At 50.5% G+C, this 10,000-nt stretch overlaps 1 pseudogene; it reads left to right on the top strand.

Annotated features, from left to right (window-relative positions):
* Window positions 1-5,915: 5,915 nt before the first annotated feature.
* The window catches only part of LOC129354434 (plexin-B1-like), a 34,179-nt pseudogene continuing 30,094 nt past the window's right edge, over window positions 5,916-10,000 (top strand).

Below are 10,000 nucleotides of genomic sequence, written 5' to 3'. Positions count from 1 at the left end.
ATGAAAGAATAAATACATTTTCTGTTCGTGACTCGGCACTGAGCTAGCTGCTAACAACATTAGCACTCTGGGGGCCGCCACGCTGGGGCGTAAAAATAAAAATCTTCCATCAGTAACTGTACAATAAAATATCTGAACATACAATGGAAACAGTGAACACTGCCTGCCAGAAAGCGGCGCTGTTGTTTCTGCACCTCCTGTTTTTAGCTGCAGACTGTTGATCCACTTTTCTCAGGAGTTTTTTTAAATTAGCTCCGTGTGACCGACGACCTTCGACACGCAGGAATAACGTTTATCTTTCTGTCCATTAGAACGGCAGGAACAACCGTACAGGACAGACTTTAGACATCTTGATGCTGGATCAACAGAAAGAAATAGACTTCCTGCCCTCCACCTGATTGGGTGACTCGGTGCTACGTCATATGAAACCCAGCAATAGAGTAAAAAGAACTGGTCTAAGCACAGAGCCCTGAGGAGCTCCATCAGCCACCTGGACTGTGAGGCAGATTTCTCCTTCACATGAACAAACTGTGCACCAGCAGATTGTTTTCCACGTTATGTCAGACTTCTTCAGGTATGACGAGCGCCATTTTCTCTCAAATATTCTGGAGTTCAATCACCAGCTGATCCTCTGCATCAGAACCGGTTCGATTCTGCAGAACCAGACCTGCTGTTTGTGTTTCTGAGAGGAAAACTCACAAAGACGAGAGCCGGGGCGTAGATTAGGGTGGGGTCTCATGCCGATTAAACACACACACACACACACACACACACACACACACATACACACACATACACACACACACACACACATACACACACATACACACACACACACACACACACACACACATACACACACACATACACACACACATACACACACACACACACACACACACGCACACATACACATACACACACACATACACACCCCCACACACACACACACACACACACACACATACACACACATACACACACACATACACACACACATACACACACACATACACACACACATACACACACACACACACACACACACACGCACACACATACACATACACACACACATACACACCCCCACACACACACACACACGCCATCTCAGTCGAGTGGAGTGTGAATAAAGCGTCCTTGATCTGAACCAACTGCTGAGCCCCCTCTATTCTTAAAGTCGCCCACCCCCATTCCTAAAATTCCCCCCAACACACACACACACACACGCACACACACACGCACACACACATGCACACACACACACACACCCACACACACTCCCCCTGCATGTCAGATCACACACACACCCAGAGTGTGTTTTAGCTGGAGGAGATATTAATAATCCATAAAGTAGCTGGTTTCTCTCAATCGTTCCCAGCGGACCCTCAGCAGCTGTCTCACTGGTTCTGGACCGGTTCTGGACGGGTCTTATCAGAACACATCGAACCTTTGTTGACACAGAATTAATGAATGGTGAACAAACAAACCAACGATTCTACTTCCTGTTTCCTCACCTGGAGAAAGGAGTGGAGTGCTTAACCGGATCCGATCCGGTTCTGCAACTGATCCAGAACCTCTTCCAACTTTTCAGTGAACTTTGTTTAAAACTGAGTATCATCAGAGACTCAGAGAGTAATGGACCAAAACCAGACTGTTTTCTGGTGAGGTTCTGACCCGGCTGGAAAGTCTCAGCAGTGATTTGCATCCTGTGAGTCGTCCTCTGTCCAGCAGGACGGTCCGTCCCCAAGAGACACTGCGTCTCTTTGTGTCTTTGTGTCCCGCTGCCTGTAGTGAAGGAGGAAGTTCTTGACAAAGAGCCGCTGTACCGACGGCTGCTCCACTTCCTGACCGGAAACAGCCAGAACCCCCCCCCCACCGACACCAGAACCCCCCCACCGACACCAGAACCCCCCCACCGACACCAGAACCCCCCCACCGACACCAGAACCCCCCCACCGACACCAGAACCCCCCCCACCGACACCAGAACCCCCCCCACCGACACCAGAACCCCCCTCATGTAGATTATGGATGTTTCATAAACAGACCAGTTACAGAACCGGGCTGGTTCTTTTGGGTCCTGTTTGTTCTTCAGAAACGTGACGGACTCAGCAGCTCCTCTCTGATGATTAGGCTTCTCCCACATTTGGACCCAGTGAGAACCGACCCTGGTTGACCTCTCAGCTTTGTTAACTGCTGAGGGATGAAAGTGGGGGCATTAAGGGTCTCTGAGCTGCTGTTTGGAGTCACTTAACACCCTACACACACACACACACACACACACACACACACACACACACACACACACACACCACACACACACACACACACACACACACACATACATACACACACACAGCCAGAGCTCCTGCTGCTGTAAATGCTGCACTGTCCCTTTAAATGACGGCTTGGTGCAGATTACAGGCGAGGGAATAACGTCGCTGCATCAGGCTGATCATCACCCTGCGCTCCTCAGTGGGTGTGTGTCAGTGTGTGTATAATTGGTATGTTGCAGTGCAGCTGTCTCCGTTCGGCAGCTTCAGTTTCACCAAACTTAGAAACACTCACACTCCTCAGGAACCCGGTGCCAAGCGGTCTGACGAGTCGATACCAGTACAATCAGAGAAATCGGGCCGATATTTACCTCCACTGGGTTAGTTTGACCCTTTAATGGAGATGGAGTGGAGCATCGTGGCATGTCTGTGGTTCTGGTTGGGTCAAGATCGACTTGCCTGGTCTCATCTGTGACAAATAGAGAAATGTTTAAATTCAGAACCAGCGCGTGCTGTGGTGGCACAGTGGGTTAGCATGCCCCACATTTGGTGGCCTCAGTCCTCAACACGGACGCCTCAGGTTCGACTCCCGGTCTAACCCTAACCCAACCAACCAAACAACCATCCAACCAACCAACCATCCGACCAACCAACCAACCAACCAACCAACCAACCAACCAACCAACCATCCAACCAACCAACCAACCAACCAACCAACCAACCAACCAACCATCCAACCAACCATCCAACCAACCAACCATCCAAACATCCATCCATCCATCCATCCATCCATCCATCCATCCATCCATCCAATCAACCATCCATCCATCCAACCAACCAACCAACCAACCAACCAACCAATCAACCATCCAACCAACCAACCATCCAACCATCCATCCATCCATCCATCCATCCATCCATCCATCCAATCAACCATCCATCCATCCAACCAACCAACCAACCAACCAACCAACCAACCAACCAACCAACCAACAACCATCCAACCAACCAACCAACAACCAACCATCCAACCAACCATCCAACAACCAAACCAAACAACCATCCAACCAACCAACCATCCATCCATCCATTCGACCGACTGACCGACCGACCAACCGTCTGTCCGTCCGTCCGTCTTCCACTTATCCGGTGTTGGGGTGAGTAGCTTCAGAATGGAGGCCCAGACTTCCCTCTCCCAGCCTCTTCATCCAACTCCTCCGGGGGAATCCCAAGGCGTTCCGAGGCCAGCCAGGAGACATTGTCCCTCCAGCATGTCCTGGTCTTCCCCTCCTCCTAGTGGGACATGAACACCTCACAAGGGAAGCGTCCAGGAGGCATCCTGACCAGATGCCCGAGCCTCAACTGGCTCCTCTCTATGTGGAGGAGCAGCGGCTCTACTGGATGACTGAGCTTTTCATCCTATCTCTAAGGGAGAGCCCAGCAAGCCTACTGAGAAAACCCATTTCAGCCGCTTGTATGCACGTTCTGGTTGTTTCAGTCATGACCCAAAGCTCATGACAGTGGAAACATAGACCAGTACCCCATCTAAAGACTCCAAGAAGGGTGGGTAATCTGAACTGTCCTTTGGCCCGTAAGCACAAACGAAGGTCAGGAATCGTCCTCCCACCAGTAGGTGGAGTGAGGCTACCCTCTTGTTCACTGGGGTGAACCCCAAGGTACAGGCGCTGCGGTCGTGGGCCACCTGCCCTTGGCCACCACCCATCCCACACTGCACCCTACCTTTTGGCCCCTCCCACAGGTGGTGGGGTCATGGGAAGAGGGACCCATGTCTCCTCGTCGTGGGAGACCCTGCCAGGGTCATGGAGCTGAAACTGAAACCCCTCCACCTCAATAAGGTGGCACTGTGTTACTGTGTGTGTGTGTGTTTTACTGTGTTGTGTGTGTGTGTTACCGTGTGTTACTGTGTGTGTGTGTGTTACCGTGTGTTACTGTGTGTGTGTGTGTGTGTGTTACCGTGTGTTACTGTGTGTGTGTGTGTTACCGTGTGTTACTGTGTGTGTGTGTGTGTTACCGTGTGTTACTGTGTGTGTGTGTGTGTGTTACCGTGTGTTACTGTGTGTGTGTGTTTTACTGTGTGTGTGTGTGTTACCGTGTGTTACTGTGTGTGTGTTTTACTGTGTGTTACTGTGTGTGTGTGTGTGTGTGTTTTACTGTGTGTTACCGTGTGTTACTGTGTGTGTGTGTGTTACCGTGTGTTACTGTGTGTGTGTGTGTTTTACTGTGTGTTACTGTGTGTGTGTTACTGTGTGTTACCGTGTGTTACTGTGTGTGTGTGTTACTGTGTGTGTGTGTGTGTTACTGTGTGTGTGTTACTGTGTGTGTGTGTGTTACTGTGTGTGTGTTACTGTGTGTGTGTGTGTTACTGTGTGTGTGTTACTGTGTGTTACTGTGTGTGTGTTACTGTGTGTTACTGTGTGTGTGTGTGTTACTGTGTGTGTGTGTGTTACTGTGTGTGTGTGTTACTGTGTGTGGTGTGTTACTGTGTGTGTGTGTTACTGTGTGTGTGTGTTACTGTGTGTGTGTGTTACTGTGTGTGTGTGTTACTGTGTGTGTGTGTTACTGTGTGTGTGTGTTACTGTGTGTGTGTGTTACTGTGTGTGTGTGTTACTGTGTGTGTGTGTTACTGTGTGTGTGTGTGTTACTGTGTGTGTGTGTTACTGTGTGTGTGTGTTACTGTGTGTGTGTGTTACTGTGTGTGTGTGAGCTCTAATGCAGATTCCAGCTGTGTATTGTCTGTTTGCAGCATCAGATTATCTGCAGAGATTATGATGAAGGAAGACATCATAATCTGTCCTTTGCGTGTGTGTGTGTGTGTGTGCGTGTCTTACTGTGTGTGTGTGTGTGTGTTACTGTGTGTGTGTTACTGTGTGTGAGCAGCTTTAATGGGCATTAAATCACTGGGTGGCCTATTTATCAGCATCAGTTTCTGCAGAAGAAATAACATTTTTCTGCAGCAATCTAACCAGAACCTTTTATTCTGCTGCAGAGTCCAGTTGATGTTCTGACACAGTTTGACCCGGTTCAGTTTCCTGCTGCTAACGTGAAAGGTTCTGTCAGCTGCTGATGCAACACTGAGAAATCTGGAACCTCCCACGGTACCAGTGTGGACCGGACCGGTCCACCGGGTCGGTTCAGAGATGCTCTGTAGAACCGTCTGGACTGGGATCTTTGGACCAGCTGGTTCTGATGAACTTCCTGCTGCTCTGATATCACCCTTATTTTACAGAGAACCGAACCAGAACCAGAACCAGAACCGACCTGCTGCAGCTGCAGCCTCATTCAGCAGCCTCTTGGTCGTCATGGTGATTGATGAGTCGGCACTAACGAGCCGACAGGAAGTGATTCATGACGTGACCTCACAGGCGACCTTGAAGGCAGATGGAGACCGGACTGAATCAAACCGGACCGGGCTGAACCGGACCCTTTCAGGGCCTGCACAGTTGTCCAATCCAATCAGAGGTTCTGAAGTTTTGATGCGACCCAACAAATCGGCGGGTCGGAACCACAATAGACTCCAACTGGGTCCGGGCTGCAGTTTGGTTCTGGTTCTGTTTGTAGACTCTGGGTTTGTCTCAGGACCAGGCTGGAACAGGAAGTGATGCGTGTCTGTGTGTTCCTGCAGGAAGCGGCCCCTGATGACGAAGGCTCCTCCTCTTCCTCCTCCTCAGGTCTCCTGGTCTCAGCAGGTGGGTGGTTACCTCAGCAACGCATGATGTCATTACAGTAAAGTCTTCCTGTTCTGTGTCAGTCTGGTTCCTCTGGCCCGGTCTGCTGGTTCTGGATTCCGACTGGTTCTGTTCACCGGAACATCAGGTCGTCTCTAACAAAGCTGCTGCAACTGGATCAACCAGAACTGACCCACACTGACCAGATAAGAACCGGGTCAGGATGGAGTTGTTCACCTGGCTGCCGGGTTCTGACTGACCAGAACCTTTTAGCTTAACTTCCTGGTTCTGGTCCAGAGTTTGTTTTCAGGTTTTTGGCCCCAAATGGACCCGAAGGAATCTGACCAGAACCAGAACCAGCAGCTGGTTTCCAGATCTTGTCTCTGTCAGACCATGTGACCCGCAGCCTGGTTCTAATTGGCTGCCGGGTCGCCAGCTGCAGCCGGTTCTGATCCAGACTGATGACTTTAATAAAGTTCAATTAACAGAGGGCTTGGTGTCCCTCCTGGGCCACCATAGTTCCTCAGCAGCAGCAGAGCGATCAACGGAGCAGTTTGATTGGACGTTCCCGTTTCCTCCCCAATTACTGAGCGTCACCTTTAACCCCCAACACGCACCGCGCCCTCCCCCACATGAACACGGCACCTCAACGAGCCGTTCACGCTCCGCAGAGCGCCCACACACATACACACACACACACACACACACACACACACACACACACACACACACACACACACACACACACACACACACAGAGGAACACACAGGTACACACACACACACACACACAGGAACAAACACACACACACACACACACACACACACACACACACACACAGGAACACACAGGTACACACACACACAGGAACACACACACACAGGTACACACAGGTACACACACACACAGGAACACACAGGTACACACACACAGGAACACACACACAGGAACACACACACAGGAACACACACAAACACACACAGATGAACACACACAGGAACACACACACACAGGAACACACACACACAGGAACACACACACACACACACACACACACACACACACACACTCCACAGCCTCTTCACTCGTCCTTGACTCTTTGTTTCCCCCAATACCTGAACAGACTCAGACACACCCACACATCCCATAACATCAGGTCAAACCGCCATGTAATATAATTTATGATAGAATTAGTTATAACATAATGATGTGATTTAATATAACATATAAGAATATATTCTAAGTTTATGCACAGAAATTTCTCCATTTGAGAAAATAAAGGACTTTTCTTCTTCTTGTCCGGTTCTGGTTCTGGTCCAGTTGGTGGGCAGTGGGCCAGTTCTGGAAGGATCCGGACCCGGCTGCAGCTGGACTCCTCCTCTAGTCTGTAGGTGGCGCTGGCAGGCTGAAAGTGCTTATTACCCATGATGCATCAGTAGGTTGTTTCGGACGCATATCGAAGTATCGCAGCAGAAACTGAACTGCGCTAAAGTGGACAAACATTTATGGAATAAATTCTGACGCAGAGAACGGCGCCATCCGCTGGCGGCTCTGTGCCTTACCAGAGGCACCAACTAGCCACCACTACTTCCTGTTTCTTACGTCTGATGAAGTTTTGCTCGCTTGGTTCATTCTCTCCAAACCTGTAGCAAAACATGCTAATTCGCATTTTATCTTTTACGCATGACAGTTGGAAACATAGTAGCCAGAGGACGCTAGCGCAGTTAAATGCTATGTTACCGTGACGACCTCGGCCCAGACTGGGCGTGGTCTCAATGAGTGAAGCTGATTGGCTGTTCCAGGAGCCAATCATGTGACTGGAGTCATGACGCGTTTCAGTTGCAGCGCTGAAGATTCTTCACCTGCAGAAACAAAGATGGCCGACAGAGACGCTACGTTGAGTCCTGAACTCATCATGGAGTTTGGGGGGAGGGGAGCTGAGTGTGTGTGTGTGTGTGTGTGTGTGTGTGTGTGTGTGTGTGTGTGTGTGTGTGTGTGTGTGTGTATGTAGATGTGTGTGTGTGTATGTAGATGTGTGTGTGTGTGTGTGCAGTGTGTGTGTGAGTGTCTTCCCTTAACTCTCTGCAGACTGAATTTTAATGCAACGTTTCAGCCGCTAATACAGAAATCTGCAATCGCCTCATGGACGCCAGCTGTCCTGCTGACGCTCCAGACCCAAACCCGGTTCTGGTTCTGATGATCCGGAACAGAATCAGGACTCTGGGTCAGGATGGTTGGGACCCTGTGTGTGAGAGAGAGAGTGATAAATATTGCATGAGGCTCCTGATGCGACGTGGACAAACACTCCCAGCTGAGCTCACACACACACACACACACACACACACACACACACACACACACACACACACACACACACACACACACACACACGATACAGATAAGATGATTAAACACACACTCTCTTCACGTCACATTAAACATTCGGCGGTTACCGTGACAACCTGAACTCTTACCTGCTGGGACCTGTCAGCTGTGAACCAATCAGATGGCAGAACCTTCTCAGCCGCCGCATCAGAACCGGCTGGAACCAGACAGGGGAATGGACCCGGATGGAACCAGAACCAGGACAGGTGTTCAGGTGAGGGGGTGGAGCCTGAACAGAACCTCAGAACCCAGGTTCAGTCAGACGGTGGACCAGCAGAACCATGAGCAGGTTCTGGGTTCCTACATGAGTTGGACCTGGTTCTGATTGGGTCAGAACTGATTTTACTGGTTTTACTGGTTGGAGCAGCTGGACCAGTCAAAGAGGTGTGGTCACTGACCCCCCATCATTAATGAGTTGGCCACGCCCCTCGCCGCTAAGCCCCGCCCCCTCGCCCTCCCAGAACAATGACAGCTGCTCGCACGCCCTCTCCCTCTCTCGCTCGGTCTCAGTCTGTTGTTGGAATGAAAACGCGTCGGAGGTGAGTCTCTCTCTCTCTCTCTGTGTGAACGTCTCTCGCTCTGATTGGTCAGACTGACAGCCGCCTCGTTAACGAGCTTCTGAGGTAATTAGTGACTCTGTGGGCTTTTAATCTGAAAGGTTGTGGAGCATCCAGCCAGCCGGTTAGAGAGGAAGAACAACAGAACCAGGGAGGTTCTTGTTGGACCTCTTTGTGCTTCAGTTTGTGGCATGTGGACCCGCTTTTACTTTGAAAGGGCAGCTCTCAGTGTTCTGCTGGTTCTGGCGGTCCTTTGTTCTGCTGCAGAGACGAAGCGGAAGCAGCAACAGGAAGTTGTCATGCTGATCTCCAGGAAGTGTTTCCTGGAGGAAACTCACAAGCTGTCTAGGCGTGAAGTTGACGACTTCCTCTGGCAACAAAGAAACAGAACTTCAGAGACGGCCGCTCTGAGCCAGGAGCTCGTCAGAACCGAGCCGAACAAGAGGTGAGTCTCCGGATCAGAACCTGCTGCAGGCCGGTCCGTTTCTCTGGTGGTAGCAGGTTCCGTTCGGGTTGATGTTTACTCGCTGCTTCTTGTTCAGTCTGGACTGGGACGCGATCCGGTCCAGATCCGGGTTCTGACAGCAGCAGAACTTCCTGGTTCTGTTCATCTTCTTTGACAAACATCAGAACCAGTTCACTGAGCAGAACGTCTTTGTTTCAGTCCAGAGGAAAAAACGCCGGAGAATGGTTCTGTTGTTTTGTGGTTGTCAGGGTTTCTGGTTGAACAAAGTGAAAACATTTTCATAGAAATTACAAAGAGCAGCCGGATCTAACCAGGACTTGGACTAGGACCTGGACCGGTTCCTCCGCTCCTTCAGGGCTGACAGTACAGAGTTCTGGTCCACATGGTTCTGGATGGAGTCCAGAGTTCTCATGGTCTTCCTCGGTTCTGAGCCTCTTCCTCCACACGGTCGGTTCTGGTTCTTCTCCAGTTGTAGAACCTCGATGTGACGGAACCAAGAGAACCTCCAGAACGGTGCTGCGCTGCTTTAGCCTCGTGGTGGGCGGGGCTTATGGTTAAACGGCAGGTGTGGGCGGGGCTTATGGTTAAACGGCTGGTGTGGGCGGGGCTTATGGTTAAACGGCAGGTGTG

The sequence above is a fragment of the Poeciliopsis prolifica genome, unplaced genomic scaffold (assembly GCF_027474105.1).
Source record: "Poeciliopsis prolifica strain line A6 unplaced genomic scaffold, Auburn_PproV2 SCAFFOLD110, whole genome shotgun sequence".
In the NCBI taxonomy this organism is placed as follows: domain Eukaryota; kingdom Metazoa; phylum Chordata; class Actinopteri; order Cyprinodontiformes; family Poeciliidae; genus Poeciliopsis; species Poeciliopsis prolifica.
Note: the sequence above shows the minus strand (reverse complement) of the source record. Positions and strands in the feature narration are given on the sequence as shown.